General features: G+C 38.1%; 1 protein-coding gene across 2 annotated transcripts in view; it reads left to right on the plus strand.

The window, feature by feature from the left end:
• The window catches only part of LOC150081124 (uncharacterized), a 1,253,880-nt gene that overhangs the window by 817,975 nt on the left and 419,875 nt on the right, over positions 1–16,030 (plus strand). The window lies entirely within an intron of this gene.

The raw sequence follows: 16,030 nt of genomic DNA on the forward strand, positions 1-16,030 counted from the left end.
TATGGCACTGAATTCTGCTTGCTGACATTAGTACTTTATGAAATGTAGCACCTGTATTTGCATGAGTTGTGAGGTTGTCTTCTGCTTAATTTTGCGGAATTATCATTATGCACAGAACTTCTATACAAATTGCAGCACTGCTCTGTCTGTATCTCTTGTGTGGGTAATTTTTGGAACAGTTGCTGAACAACTGTCACTACTGTTCGGAATAATAGCCCACTGTTACTTCCACGTTCAAAAGTGAAAAGTGATGCCCATAAATCGTTTTTTTTTTTTTTTTTTTTTTTTGTATGCTGTGGTGTTTAAGCAAACAAAATGTAAATTGCAATTAATCAAAAGAGGAGCCTGCCAAAGATTCAAATGGTTTAAAATAATAGCCCAAGTTATAAATTAATTACAATTAATATAATTATAGTTAGGAAAGGACATTACGATTGTTTTCAATGAAAATTAATTGTTGTAATAACCACTCTTCTACCATTGATATTAATAATATAGTTTATTCAGCTTACAGCCCAACCCACTATACATTTAAGGACGCCATTTCAGTCAACTTACCACTGCCTATCATCAGACTATGCATTGTCTTACCCGAAACATTGCCTTATGCTGTATGGAGTCAAATGCCTTTTCATAATCCACAAATGCCAGGCATAATAGTGTTTTATATTCATTTGCTTTCTCCATTAGCTGTGATATTACGTTATTACGTGAAGGTGATCCATAGTTGAGAATCCTGTCCTAAAGCCAGCTTGCTCTTTCAGTTGATTCTCATCAAGTATTCTGTTTAATCTGTTAGCTAATTGGTCTATAATTTCCAATTTCTGATTTGTCTCCTTTCGTATGCAGCAAAACTATGATTGCATTATTTCACTGCTTAGGCGTCACACCTTTTCTAATGCACTTTGTGAAGAGCCTTGCCAGTTTTTGTGTTATGTCTCTTCCTCCCAATTTTAACAACTCTACAGTAACTTCATCTTCCCCTGGAGCTTTCTGATTCTTCATTTTCTTCAATGTATGTTCTACCTTATCGGGAAGAATATCAGGTACGTCGTATGTGTTGATAATTTGCAATCCATCTTCCCCACTGCTGGCATCATTCCCTCGCTCCTTGTATAATTCTCTATAGTAGTCTTCTGCTATTTGAATTATGCCTTCTCTGCTGTTTATAAGTACACCATCGCTATTCTTCAGTTTCAGTATCATTTGTCTTTCTGTATTACTGCTCCTGGCTGCTTATTTAAATCCTTTGTTTTTCCTTAATGCTTGTTCTACTTTTTTTGTGTTAAATCTTCTTATATCCTCTCTGAGTCTCTTTCTAATGGCTTTGCATAACGCAGTATACTCAATTTTTTCCTTGTCAGTGTTTATCTTGCTCTTCATTTTTCGGCTTCAGTTCATCATAACAAGTGTTTCTTGACTATTTTTTTCTTCTTTGGATTTCTTTTTCCCTATAGGTCTCTTGGGCTTTATCACTTTCAAAAAGTTGTAATATTCGTCGTCGATATCTTGGTCCTGAGCAGTCTGCAGAAGCTCAAACTTGTTCTTAAGTTCCAGTAGATACTGCTTTTTCTCCTCTTCTGTTATCTCAAAGACCTTTGTATTATTGACTCGAGTCAGTTTTTTCCTTTCCTTTCCTACATCTATATCAAGTGTACTTCTTACCATTCTGTGATCACTTCGAACATTTACCTTATTCAGGACAGTAACGTTATTCACAATATATCTTCTGTTAGTGAGGATGAAGTCGATTTCATTAGTTGTTAATCCATTTGGACTCTTCCATGTCCACTTTCTGTTCACCCTTTTCTTGAAAAAAGTGTTCATTAGTGACAATCCTTGAGATTCTGCAAATTCCACAAGTCTTTCGCCTCTTTCATTTCTTTCACCCATTCCAAAATTTCCCATAGTTCCCCTTTCTGCGCTGTTTTGTCTTTTTCCAACCTTAGCATTGAAGTCCCCCATATTAATAGTGTAGTGGGTTTTCTGCTCAATTAGAAGACTCTCAATTTCGGTGTACATTTCTTCAACCTCTGATGAAGAGGTTGAAGAAATGATGATGAATCATGACTCAATGTTGGTGCATAAATCATTATAACCTTTAGCTTGTATCTCTTAGAAATCTTGAGTATTAGTCTTGATACCCTTGGTGATGTACTTTTGAATTCCAAAATGTTTTTTAAATATTTATGGACCAGAAACCCAACTCCACCTTCACTTCTTTCACTGTTTCCATTGGTGTACAGCCGATTTCCACTTGATAAACTTATAAGTGATTAATTTCTTCTTGTTGTTTCAGCCAAACCGATGATATTCCAATTCACATTTTCTAATTCCTTTTCCAGTTCTAATTTCCTGTCTTCACCGATGTGTGATTTTACATTGTAACAGGCCAAGTTCAGTTTCCGTGAATGGCAGCCTGATCGTACCCAGAGATTCTTAGCACTCTCTGCTTCCACTCTGATCCTCTCGCTGCAGTAAGAGAGGAGTGAAAGCTGCTGGGGACTGAGGACCATTTGTTTTGTCATGCTATCATAAGCATTAGCATTTACCATTAGCATTAGTAGAGGCATATGATGCAAGAAAGCAAGCTTATTCAGCATCAGCCAAAAAAAAAAAAAAAAACACACCACTCCCATTTCACCCCTCCGTTCGTTCGAAATACCTGTCCAGTTGAGCCTTAAATTTGTTTAGGCTATCAACTTCAACAACAAGTGATGGAAGTCGGTTCCACCAACCAACCACCCGCTGGCCAAAGGCAAATTTCCGCACATCTATCCGACATCCGTCCTTCCTCAATTTGAATTTATGCCCTCTGAGGTGATTATTCTGAGGAAGATGAAGAATCCCATTGGCATTGAGCATGCTCAAACCATTCAAAGCCTTATACACCTCTATCAGATCACCTCGCCGGTGCCTAGTCTCCAGACTCTGTAATTTGCAAAACTTAAGCCTTTCTTCGTAAGAGCAACCCTTTGTTCCATTCACTAATCTTGTTGCCCTTCTCTGTACCCGTTCCAGCAGCTCTACATCCTTCTTGAAATGAGGCCTCCAGACCTGTATACAGTACTCAAGATGTGGCCTAACCATTGCCTTATACAAGGGAATAATCACCTCCTTATCCCTGCTAGAAAAATTCCTGTATATCATTGACAAGATACCATGAGCTACTCTTGCAGCTCGTCTGCACTGCTCAGAGAACTTCATATCTGCCTGCACAATTATCCCCAGGTCCTTTTCATTCTCCACCACTGTCAGTGTAGTACCGCAGAGTTGATACGTTGCTCTGTGGTTACTGTTTCCCATATGTAGTACTTTACATTTGTCAATGTTAAACTTCATTTGCCACTTCTCAGCCCATCTGTTCAACCTTTCCAGATCCTGTTGCAGCAGCATAGTGTCAGTAGTGTCCTTAACAACCCTGCCAACCTTTGTATCATCTGCAAACTTGGACATTAAACTTGATATACCATCAACAATATCATTCATAAACACCGAAAACAACAACGGACCCAACACTGAACCCTGAGGAACTCCACTAATAACATTAGTCCACGTTGAGCAGTGTCCATTGATTACCACTCTCTGTCTTCTGCCACTCAACCATCCCTTTATCCATAGCAGCAATTTGCCTACAATGCGACACTGCTCCAATTTATGCAGCAGTCTTCCATGTGCAACAGTATCAAAAGCCTTTATAAGATCCAAATATATAATATCAAAGTTATTTCCTATTCCCTGCATCCAGTTCTTTTGTGACTACATCAATCATAGTATCCAATCAATGCTGGAGGGTTTGGTCTTTTCCTCTTCACACTGACCAGGCATCTTGAAGAGAACCACTCTACATGTTTGTTGCCACCTAAGTGATGTAACAGGGCTTACCATCGAGAAGGTGTGCATGAGTGGATTTTAGGGAGGCAGGCCAACCAGACTTCTCCTAAATCTTCTGTAATAGAAAGATATTGGATCCATTATCAGACTGCTTGTCTGATAACACACAGGATACCTGTTCCCCCTCTAAGCCCCTTTCGCATGCCATCATCATCATCAGCCATTTTCAATCCACTGCAGGATGAAGGCCTCTCCAGCACCTTCTCAGTTCCTTCTGTTTTGAGCACTGGCCATCCATTTACTACCCAAAAACTCATGAATTTCATCTATCCATCTCTGCCTTTGCCTTCCAGGTTTTCTTCTAGCTCCTCTTGGGTACCATTCTGTTATTTTCTTAGTCCATCTGTCATCATGTCTTCGAGCTATGTGTCCTACCCAAGACCATTTTAGTTCTTTAGTTTTGATAAGCATGCCATGCCACCCTAAACTCCTCTAAAGGGGTAAGTACAGGTCAGTGCTGAAAAAAAAGTCGTGAATTAAGGTTAAATTTGAAAGTTTCTGCAATCCTGCCCAGACACGATAGGAGAGAGTATATGATGAGAGCCTTGGGATAGAATGGGAGGCATTCCAGGAAGTAATTTCGGAAGCTACTAGCTTTTTTGTTCTAACTGCTCTAGGTTTAGGCCCAAATAGGTGTCAAATGAACTAATGAGACTCGTGGCAGAGAAGGAAAAAGCATAGTATACACATAAATTGTCAGGAGACACAGAATCCTATGGTACATACAAGCTAATCTGTAATCAAGTCACAAAGGAGGTTAGGCAAGCAAAGGCAGATTATGAAAAATATTTGGCAAAGGATGCAAAGAAAAACAAGAAAGACTTCTTTACTTATATAAACTCTAAAGGAAGGGGATGAATCAGATTGGTACACTTGATATCAATGGTTTGACTGTAGATGATCATTCTCAGATAGCTGCCAAACTAAATGAGTATTTTGCATCTACATTCACATGAGCAGCATTCAAGGAGGAGAGGGCGAGATGTTTATCAAACTCTAACAGGGAGTTAAATGATTTTATAATAACTGAGGGCAAAGAGGAGGTGAAACTGTTGAAGTTAAACATTAGAAAGGCACCTGGGTAGATGGGATGTATCCAGTTATTAAAGGAGGTGGCAAAGTAAGCAAGCAAACCCTTAGCCATAATTTTGAGAGCATCCTTGGACTCAGAGGAAGTCCCCATGGACTGGAGATGCAAATGTATCTCCAATTAACACAAGGTGATGACACAAGTAATTACAGACCTGGAAGTTTGAATTCTGTTCCAGGGAAAATAATGGAGTCACTGTTTAAAGAAGAAGCATTGCAATATCGTCTAGACAAGACAGCAATAATAATTCAGACACAGAATGGGTTTGTCTGACCAATTTGACTGGCCAGACAAACATGGTAGCGTTGGGTGCCATATTAGTGAGTTTGCCGAATCACCGGTGGTTATTTTAGCACATACCACAGAGTAGTAAGATATTACTACTCTTACTACTACTACTACTATTATTATTATTATCTTACTACTCTGTGGCACATACAGTTTACCCAACAGCTAACCACCTCATCCTACCTTTAATACATCCTACCTTTTATTTTATTTTATTTTTTTGGCTTATGCTGCATAAGCTTGCTTTCTTGCATGAAATGCCTCTACTAATGCTAACACGTTGACTGCAAAGCTAGTTTAAGAAAAAAAGTTCCCCAGGGGCCAAAAAATATTTACCAAATAATTTGATTAGTAATTCTAAAATAAATATTGTAATGTCAGTGTTGTCATTTTTTCTCTTAAAATATCAAAAAAAAAAATGTCTTTTTTTTTTGTGTCGCATATATGTGGCCAACGTGACCCAGTAGTTTAAATTTTGAGAAGCCATGTCGGACACATACATGTGACACCACTATTGTGGCATACATATGAAGCTCATTTGTGATTAGTTTATTGCACGTGCGGCGAGCGCTACAATAAAACTGTGATAAAATAAGCTAAAATGTCGTAATAAGTTTGTCAGTATTGTTAGAGATTTTGTGAAAACAAGTTCATCGGTGCGCTGTATTATCCATCATATTGTGTTGTGTTTTTCCACACGTTTGTAAAAGTGTATTGTAAAAAATAAAAATCTAAAAAAGAATGGCTAAAAGAAAATTACTAAAATAAGAGAAACTGAGAGAAATTACTGGAATTTACAATTAAGCAGAGTTAAACTTCTCACAGACACACCGCTGTCGAGTTTTTTCAGAAGTTCAACTTTATTTGTTATGGACACTTCCTTTATGCATTGGAACCATGGCTGGGGCTAAATGTGAGCAGGTTATAATAATAAATGCAGAAAAACAAGTGGGAATGGCTTGCCAATGTTTACGAGTTCACGCCAACAGCTGATGCTGCAACGAACGCCACCAAAGCAGTAGCGGCCGGTCGGTGTGCTGACCGGGGAAATTTGAAATTAAGTTCATGGAAATTATGTCTGAATTACTGGTGGCCAGATTAGTGATGGTCGACCTGTACTTGGATTTCGGCAAGTTCTGTTTACTGCTTACACCCAGAGTCCTCTGACCTCGACTTGCAGTACTTATTATTGTTATTTCTCCAGTGAACGTCAACTGTGGAAGAGTTTCTTTAGCTGTTTTTTAATAGTTTCAAGGTGAAATAATACTTAACTTTTGTAATATTGCTATTTGGTTAAGTGTGTGTGGATTACCGCATTGGCATAGCCAATTTGGCTGCCATGTGGTAACGATCGTTGTCGGCTGACACGTAATTTGGCGGGAATTGTAATCAGGTTTTCCTGCTGATAGATCAAGAAAGTTACTGTGTTTCTGAGTTACTGGGTTGATCAGTTATCTGGTTTAAAATATGGATAAGAAGAAAAATCCTAGAGGTGGGGGAGGAAGAGAAGAAGAGCCTAGCCCTTTTCCCCCCCATCCCCTCGCGAGTTCCTAGGCTACACAGAGAGGTGGCTGAAACGTCAACAGATCCAAAGCATAAAATTAAGAGTGCTAAAGCTGGTTCAACTTCAGTTCAAGGTGGAACTTTCAGTTCTAATCCAAGAGTTAGTGGTACAAGGAATGAGGATGATGATGTAGGTTCCATGACAGCTGCTGAGGTTCAGCATGGTGTTAAGGATCAGGGAATACAGATTGAAGAGATCAGAGAGGGTATACAGGATTTATAGTTAACATCAGAGCCAAAGATATCAGATGCTTCAGAGGCTCATTCAGAATTTCTTAATATTGATGTTGACAATTTTTTTGGGGATATTAGCTGACAAAGCATAGGTACCAATGTCAGAGAGAGAGTGACATAATAGTCAATAATATATATGAGCAAAGATGCAGATATGGGGATGTAAATACAATATATGAGTTGATTGCAAAGTTAAAGAAGATTGTGGTTGATTACACCACAAACGAAGCCAATAAGGTTATAAAGACAGCATCAAATTTAATACTAGATAAATGGGTTGACATGGAGATAATCACTACAGCTTTGCTCATTGATAATGAGCGTTTGAAGGCTAGGATTGATGAGCTACAATTAAGAGCCAATCTATTCGATGATCTCATTAGAGATCAGCCCAAACTGTCAACAATTGGAGAACAACAGACAATTTCTTAAGCAGATAAATTGAAATCAGGTGTTGAAGGGGCAATTGGGTGCTCAAGTTGATTTAGAGAATCATGAAGGTGTGTCAGATGGAAGTAATTGGCATCAAACTAAAAACATTCAGCAAAAACAGGACAATACTCTTATATTGCGAGCAGAAGACAATACTCAATTTATTTCTAGTCAAGAAATAAATTGTGGCTCAATCCCTGAAAGAAGGCTTTAAAGACATTAAAATTAGAAATTTAAAAATGATAAGAAATAAAGGGAGTGTTGATTGAACCATTTAAGGGAGGATTTGAATAAAATTATCAATTCTGAACATTTAGTAAATAAAGGTTTAAAACTTGACAACATTAAACTTTCAGACCCTTAAATTTTAGTATATGATGTGCCAAAGGATGTGGAAAAGAAGGAATTTTTTGAGGACTTGTTTTATGAGAACTTTAAGGATTTTGGTTTTACAGAATTGAAAGTTAAAGAGGGTGTATTATTTAGATTTTGTACTGGATCTAAAGCCAGGTATAATAATTGGGTTATAAGTATGAATCCAAAATTATACAGGTATATCTTAGTTTGTGATAGGTTATACATTGGGTTTGCCTCTTTTAAATTCAGAAAGTGTGTAATAATATCCAAATACTTTAAATGTTTTGGATACGGGCATTCAGCTGGCTGTACACATAGGACTGTGTCTTGTGGGCATTTTGCCCGGGGGGGGGGGTGCATAAATATAGTGATTGTCAAGATAAGGAATCTATAAAGTTATATTAAAAGAGGCAGCAAAGGAAGTAAGCAAACCCTTAGCCATAATTATGAGAGCTTCCTTGGACTCAGGGGAGGTATCCATAGACTGGAAATGTGCAAATGTGACCCCAATTCACAAAGGAGGATCAAAGGCTGACACAAGTAATTATAGACTTGTGAGCTTAACTTCTGTTCCAGGAAAATTAATGGACGCACTGGTTAAAGAAGCACTGCAGGATCATTTAGACAAGACTTCAGTTATAGCTCGGACACAGCATGGTTTTGTTAAGGAGAAGTCTTGCCTGACCAATTTGATTGGATACTATGATGCAGTCACAAAAGAACTGGATGCAGGGAATAGCTTTGATGTTATATGCTTGGATCTTAGAAAGGCTTTTGATACTGTTGCACATGGAAGACTGCTACACAAATTGGAGCAGTGTGACATTGGAGGCAAATTGCTGCTATGGATAAAGGGGTGGTTGAGGGGGAGAAGACAGAGAGTGGTAATCAATGGACACTGCTCATCGTGGACTAATGTTATTAGTGGAGTCCCTCAGGGCTCAGTGTTGGGTCCATTATTGTTTTCTGTATTTATAAATGATATTGATGATGGTATATCAAGCTTAATGTCCAAGTTTGCAGACGATACAAAGGTTGGCAGGGTTGTCAAGGACACTACTGACACTATGCTGCTGCAACAGGATCTGGAAAGGTTCAGCAGATGGGCTGAGAGGTGGCAAATGAAGTTTAACATTGACAAATGTAAAGTACTGCACATGGGAAACAGCAACCCCAGAGCAACGTATCAACTCTGTGGTACTACACTGACAGTGGTAGAGAATGAAAGGGACTTGGGGGTGGTTGTGCAGGCAGATATGAAGTTCTCTGAGCAGTGCAGATGGGCTGCAAGAGTAGCTCATGGAGTATTGTCAATGATATACAGGAATTTTTCCAGCAGGGATAAGGAGGTGATTATTCCCTTGTATAAGGCAATGGTCAGGCCACACCTAGAGTACTGTATACAGGTCTGGAGGCCTCATTTCAAGAAGGATGTAGAGCTGCTGGAACGAGTACAGAGAAGGGCAACAAGATTAGTGAATGGAACAAAGGGGTTCTCTTACGAAGAAAGGTTTAAGTTTTGCAAATTACAGTGTCTGGAGACTAGGCACCAGCGAGGTGATCTGATAGAGGTGTATAAAGCCTTGAATGGTTTGAGCATGCTCAATGCTGATGGGATTCTTCCTCTAACTCAGAATAATCACCTGAGAGGGCATAAATTGAAATTGAGGAAAGACAAATGTAGGATAGACGTGCGGAAATTTGCCTTTAGCCAGCGGGTGGTTGGTTGGTGGAACAGACTTCCATCCCTTGTAGTGGAGGTTGATAGCCTAAATAAGTTTAAGGCTCAGCTGGACAGGTATTTTGAACAAACAGAGGGGTGAAGTGGAAGTGGGTTTTTTTTTTTTTTTTTGGCTGATGCTGCATAAGCTTGCTTTCTTGCATCAAATGCCTCTACTAATGCTAATGCTAATAAAGCAATGGTCAGGCCACCCTGAGTACTGTATACAGGTCTGGAGACCTCATTTTAAGAAGGAGGTACAGCTGCTGGAATGAGTACAGAGAAGGGTAACAAGATTAGTGAATGGAACAAAGGGTTGCTCTTATGAAGAATGTCTTAAATTTTGCAAATTACAGTGTCAGGAGACTAGACACCTGCGAGGTGATCTGATTGGGGTGTATAAAGCCTTGAATGGTTTGAGCATGCTCAATGCAGATGGGATTCTTCCTCTTGCTCAGAATAATCGTCTGAGAGGCCATAAATTCAAATTGAGGAAAGACAGTTGTAGGATAGACGTGTGGAAGTTTGCATTTAGCCAGTGGGTGGTTGATTGCTGAAACAAACTTCAATCTGTTGTTGTAGAAGTTGATAGCTTAAATAGACAAAAGTCAGAACTGGACAAACATTTGGAGCAAGTGGATGAGTGAAATGCTTTTTCCATCAAGGAAGTTTTTTTTTTTTTTTTTTGGCTGATGCTGTATAAGCTTGCTTTCTTGCATCATAGATAAATGCTAACTATCTACCCATCACTCTGAGTAGGTGTTTGTGCAAAATCCTGGAGGGGATTGTTAATTTTCTTTTAATAGGCTATTTAGAATCAAATATTCTTCTCTCCAGCATGCAGTGTGGCTTCCAGAAAAAAAAAAGGTCCGCTCTGGACCATTTAATTAGGTTGAAGACATTTATCCATGATGCCTTCCTAAAACAAGAACATTCAGTTCTGTATTCTTTGATATGGAGAAAGCATATGACACAACTTGGAGATTTTGCATTTTAAAAGACATGTATAGTCTCGGTCTTAGAGGGCATTTCCCTATTTTTATTAAGAACATTTTAGCCAATCAGTCTTTCCAAGTATTTTTGAACTCACCCTCTCTTATCCATTTTGCCAAGAGGATGGAGTACTGCAGGGATCCATTTTTAATGTAATGCTTTTTGCCATCAAAGACTATTGGGCTTTTTGCCACTGGGACCAACTGATGGTGTTACCAACTACAGATTCTAAATGGAAACTATTCAGGGAAGCAGTCAAAGAAGCTATTAGGGTTTTCATGCCAATGAAGAAATACTGTTCAAGATTTAGACCTAAATGGATCTCAGATGCTACTGAGACACTTGGCAGAGAAGAAAAGTACATGGGTTGCATATAAATTATCATGTGATACAGAAGCCTGTGGTAGATATAAATTAGTCTGTTATCAAGTGACAAATGAAGTTAAGGCAGATTATGAGAAGCCTCTGGTAAAGAATGCAAAGGAAAACACCGAAGACTTCTATGCTTATATTAACAGTAGAAGGAAATGGTCGAATCAGATTGGGCCACGATGTGCATGGGTTAACTGTTGATAATCCTGCTCAGGTTATGGACAAATTGAATAGATATTTTGTATCTACATTCACACATGAAGAATGCTATAGGGAAGGGGATGGCACAAGTTTATCAAACTCTAACGAGGAGCAAAATGAATTTGAAAGTAAAGAAATTGTTGAAGATTGACATAAAAAAGACACCTGGGTGGATGGAATCTATACAGTTATGTTAAGTAACAAATGAATGAGAGGAATTATCTCAATAATGACTCATAGAATGCTTCAATGCTAACATTCAAGTAAAGTGTGACAGTGTAAAGTGTGAAGTGTATGACAGAATTTAAAATTGAGAGATTAGTATTATCCTGGCACATGCGTTGTTATCGTGTTAGAGAGTTTACTTGTTATCTTAGTGCATATATTTCACAGTTTATGATACTGTGATCAAGACTGATGTTGAAAAATCCTTGCCCACTTCAGGAAAAAAATTTTAATATTATTTTTGCATTTGTTTTCATTAATGGACTTAATGTCTTCTTTTGCTCGTGGATTTTGGTTGGTGGTTTGATGTATTTTGGGGTTGCGTTTAGAGCTCTTAGACCTTTGATTCCAAATGCATTAGATTATTGATTTTTCTTTGGGTGTGGAGAATTCATTTAAGTTACTTTTATATCCATTTGAATAATGGAGAGTGTCAGCATTGAAACCTTCTAGAAGTCATTATTGAGGTAATTCCTCTCGTTCATTTATTAATTGATATGTGACGTAGAATTTATTGAGCCATGTTGCTCTGACATTTAACAATTATATTAAGAAAGGCAGCAAAGCTAGGAACCCCATTAATCATAATTAAGCGACTATCCTTAGATTCAGGGGGAGATCCATATGTAATGGAGATCTACAAATGTATTGCCAATTTTTAAAGGGGAGGTGATATGAGAGTGACAAGTGCGAAAGTGAAATTGGTAACTGCAGACTGGTTAATCTGACTTCAGTGGTAAGAAAAATCTTAAAGGCAGTGATTAAGAGTGCAATCCAGGGACATTTAGATAGATATGGCATTCTGATGGACATACAACATGTCTTTGTTAAGGGTAAATCATGGAAACTTACAAGTTTGTGCAAAAGCAGCATATTGGTATGCAGCAAACTCTAAAATAACTAAAAAGTGGCATCGTTTTAGTTATATCTCATATTGTTAATACCTTCACAACGAGTTGCCATGATGTTGACCTACTTCGAATAAGTAACACTTCATCAATGGAGAACACTATTGTTACTTATCCTCAGTGGATACCACCCATCCAGACGGCACCGTTTCAGGGCTATTTGGCCCTTCTTCAGTGGATGGGAGGGCATAAATTCAAATTGAGGAAAGACAGATGTAGGATAGACGTGAGGAAATTTGCCTTTAGTCAGCGGGTGGTTGGTTGATGGAATAGATTTCCATCCCTTGTCGTGGAAGTTGATAGCCTAAATAAGTTTAAGGCTCAGCTGGACAGGTATTTCGAACGAACAGAGGGGTGAAGTGGAAGTGGTTATTTTTTATTTATTTATTTTATTTTTTTATTTTATTTTTTTTTTTGGCTGATGCTGCATAAGCTTGCTTTCTTGCATCAAATGCCTCTACTAATGCTAATGCAAATGGGTAAGTACCCTGGTGCTGCAATGATGACAAAACAGTTATGAAGTATAACTCCACAATAGGAGATGCCTGATGGTGTATAAAGTGAATTAGACTAATGTACTTTTAGGCCGTAAGCCTCAGGCCATGAAAGAATTAGACAACGCACAAGTTTTTGCAAAAGCAGCATATTAGTACGCAGCAAACTCTAAAATAGCTAAAAAACTGCTTTTTTTTGGATTGAGTCAACTGAATGTTAATGGCATTTTCCCACTTGCTACAAACAAGGGGGCATTAAATTCAAGTTGAGGAAGAGTGTTTGCAGGACAGATGTATGGAAGCTTGCCTTCAGCCAGCAGATGGGTGATTGTTGGAACATGCTTCCATCTGTTGTGGAAGTGGATGGGATGAACAAATTCAAGGGTGATCTAGACAAATTCTTGGATGGTATCAATGGGTGAACTATGTAGGTTTTTTTTTTTTTTTTTGGCTGATACTATGTAAGCTTGCTTTCTTGCATCATTTGCCATTATTACTACTACTACTAACAATAATAATAATACACAGCGGATGCACGTGATCTTTTTTCTCACCAACAACCCTGCTAAGTACATGGTTGAGGTGAATGGTCCTCTAGGCAGATCACAACTTTGTGATTGTGTCTTCTCCAATGGAGCCTTTCTCATAGCCATTTTCAACCTCATGTTCTTTGGCATTACAAGAATGCAAAATGGGATGATCTTCAAGATTTATTTTCTTCTTTTCATTGGTCAGATTACTGTTTCAAATCTTCTAATGTCAACATTTGCTCAGATGTCTCAGTGAAATTATTCTTGTAGGGATGAAAACCTTTCTTCTACACTATCTTAAAATCTCGTTCTTTCCAATAAATGCTTTCTTGATTGGGAAAAGTTGTGACCTACACTTTTGGCCACAACTTTTCCCAATCTCTATGAAAACCAGATGATTTTATTGCCACTTTAGCAAAGATAAAGTGGACCTGCTAGCATTCTACTTTTCTTCTAAGTTGTGTATTGATTTTCTTGATAAATCACTCCCTACAATTCCCACCCAGTTCACTCCATTCAATTCCTCCATCAAAGAGATATCAGAAGGATTTTGAACAATCTTGGTGCTAAGAAAGCTCCAGGTCCTGATGGCCTTTCTTCTCTTATTCTCAAAACTAGTGCTCCTGAATTTACTCTTGTTTTGTGTCACCATTTTTCACTTTTTTTATTCTGAAGGCATTTTTCCCTTCTGCTTGGATATTTGCTTATATCCAGCTAGTTTCTAAAAATGTGTGACAAATCCCGCCATCCAGTTATCATCTCATCTGCTCTTTCTAAAGTAATTTAGAAATCAGTTAACCATCAGCTCTTAAACTATCATCAATAATTGTCAGTATGGATTCTGTCAGTGTCAATTCACTGTTGATATTCAGGCTTATGTTATCCATCTATGGACAAGTATTTGCTCCTGACAATTGAAAGGCTTTTGATCGTGTTTGGCTTAAAGGCTCCATGTTATTGTTTGCCAACTGGTTTTTGTAATTGGGTATTCAGTTTATCTCTCTGACCAGTCACTGCGGGTGATGGTAGATAGTGCTCTGCCTTCTAGCTTCACCACTAATGCTAGTGTATCCCAAGGTTTCAGTTCTTTCTTCTGCCCTTTCCTCTTGTATATTAATGATCTTCTTCCATTAATCCTATCATAGTTTTGCTGATGATAGCCTATTGCATTATACCTTCTAGTTTGAGAAAAGTTTGAGAAACCTTTTTCCTGCACAAAAATATCTTCAACTTCTCATATATCTACTACAAATTCATTAAATCCTGATCACCATATATTTCTCCAATAGCAAAAGATAACTTATTTCATTTGAATCTTTCTATAACTCTTTAACATCTTTGACAACACTCAGATTCCTGGATAAGATCACATATCCTTGTTAGCCATTATCCTGATTTCTAATCTGTCTTCTAACTTTTCCACTAATGGTGGTGTTACCCAAGGTTCAGTTCTTTCTCTCACTCTTTTCCTCTTGTATGTCAGTGACCTTCTCCATTGACCAGAAATCTTATCCATAGTTTTCTGATGAGAGTACATTGCATACCACCTTCCAGTTTGAGCAAACTTGCCCTGCAGAACAGCTTCAACTTCTCGCATATCCATTACCAATTCCTTAAATGCAGATTTTCAGATAATTCTCCAGTGGGGCAAAAATAATTAATTTCAATCTTCCTAAAATTCAGTCCTGTTTTATATATATCACAAAAGAGGATTCTTCTGCTCCTATGCTTATCTTCGATGATATTCTGATTTCTATGCAAGATCATATATATTTCCATTAGGGATCACCCTGACTTCTAATCTCTCTTTGCATAAGTACAGGCGTCTCCATAGCCAGGTGGGAAGGAGCAGCAGTGCATAGCACACGCTTCTTGATTAGACTGGGGTTCGAGCCCGTCACCACCAAATACGGAGGATGCGGAAAGGTCAGAGAATGACCGCCGCATATTCCCGGAGCAATATGGCCTTAGTTGCTAGTGCTCCTAAAAACCAAACAACAACAAACAAACAAACAGCATAAGTACATTACAAATATTGCTTCCTTTGCATCTAAAAAAACTGGGGTTTCCCCTCCCCCCCACTCATAGAGTTACTTTTCTTTCAAACAACTGTTCACTCTGTACAAATTGCAAATCTGCCCTACCATGGAATTTTGTTCACACATTAGGGGACAGTGCCCCCAAAACCTCTGTCAGGCTTCAAGATTCCATTGAAAAAAAGGGCAGTTAGGCTAATTAATGACTCATCTCTAACAAAGTCTTTCTACTCTCTGTCTTATAAACATTCTGTTTCTGCTATGCCTTTTCTAAAAATACTTCCATGGGCACTGTTCTTCTGAATTAGCTTCTATAATTTTCACTCTCTCTTCCAAACCAGACCAAATGTGTAACAACCAGTCAACACCCTTTTACTGTGTAACTTAACTCATAGAACCAACTTTTCTTCTTCCTCATTTATTCATTCAACTTCTGTTTTCTGGAACAACCTTCCTTTATATGAATTTCTTGAAAATTACAATCTACAGAAATTCAAGTCCAATGTCTACAAGTATTTTCTTTCATCTTCTCAACTTTTAACCCATGCGAAGTACTACAGGTCTAATACCTCTCATGTTTGTAGTTGTCATTTAAAAAAAAAAAAAAAAAAACAATTTTAAACTGTAATCCCTGCCAGACCATCCTACGTCAATATCCACTTTTAAGCCATGATGGAAAACTTTTTACAACGC

This window comes from Mastigoproctus giganteus, chromosome 9 (genome assembly GCF_048544385.1).
Source record: "Mastigoproctus giganteus isolate SK-2022 chromosome 9, ASM4854438v1, whole genome shotgun sequence".
Classification (NCBI taxonomy): domain Eukaryota; kingdom Metazoa; phylum Arthropoda; class Arachnida; order Uropygi; family Thelyphonidae; genus Mastigoproctus; species Mastigoproctus giganteus.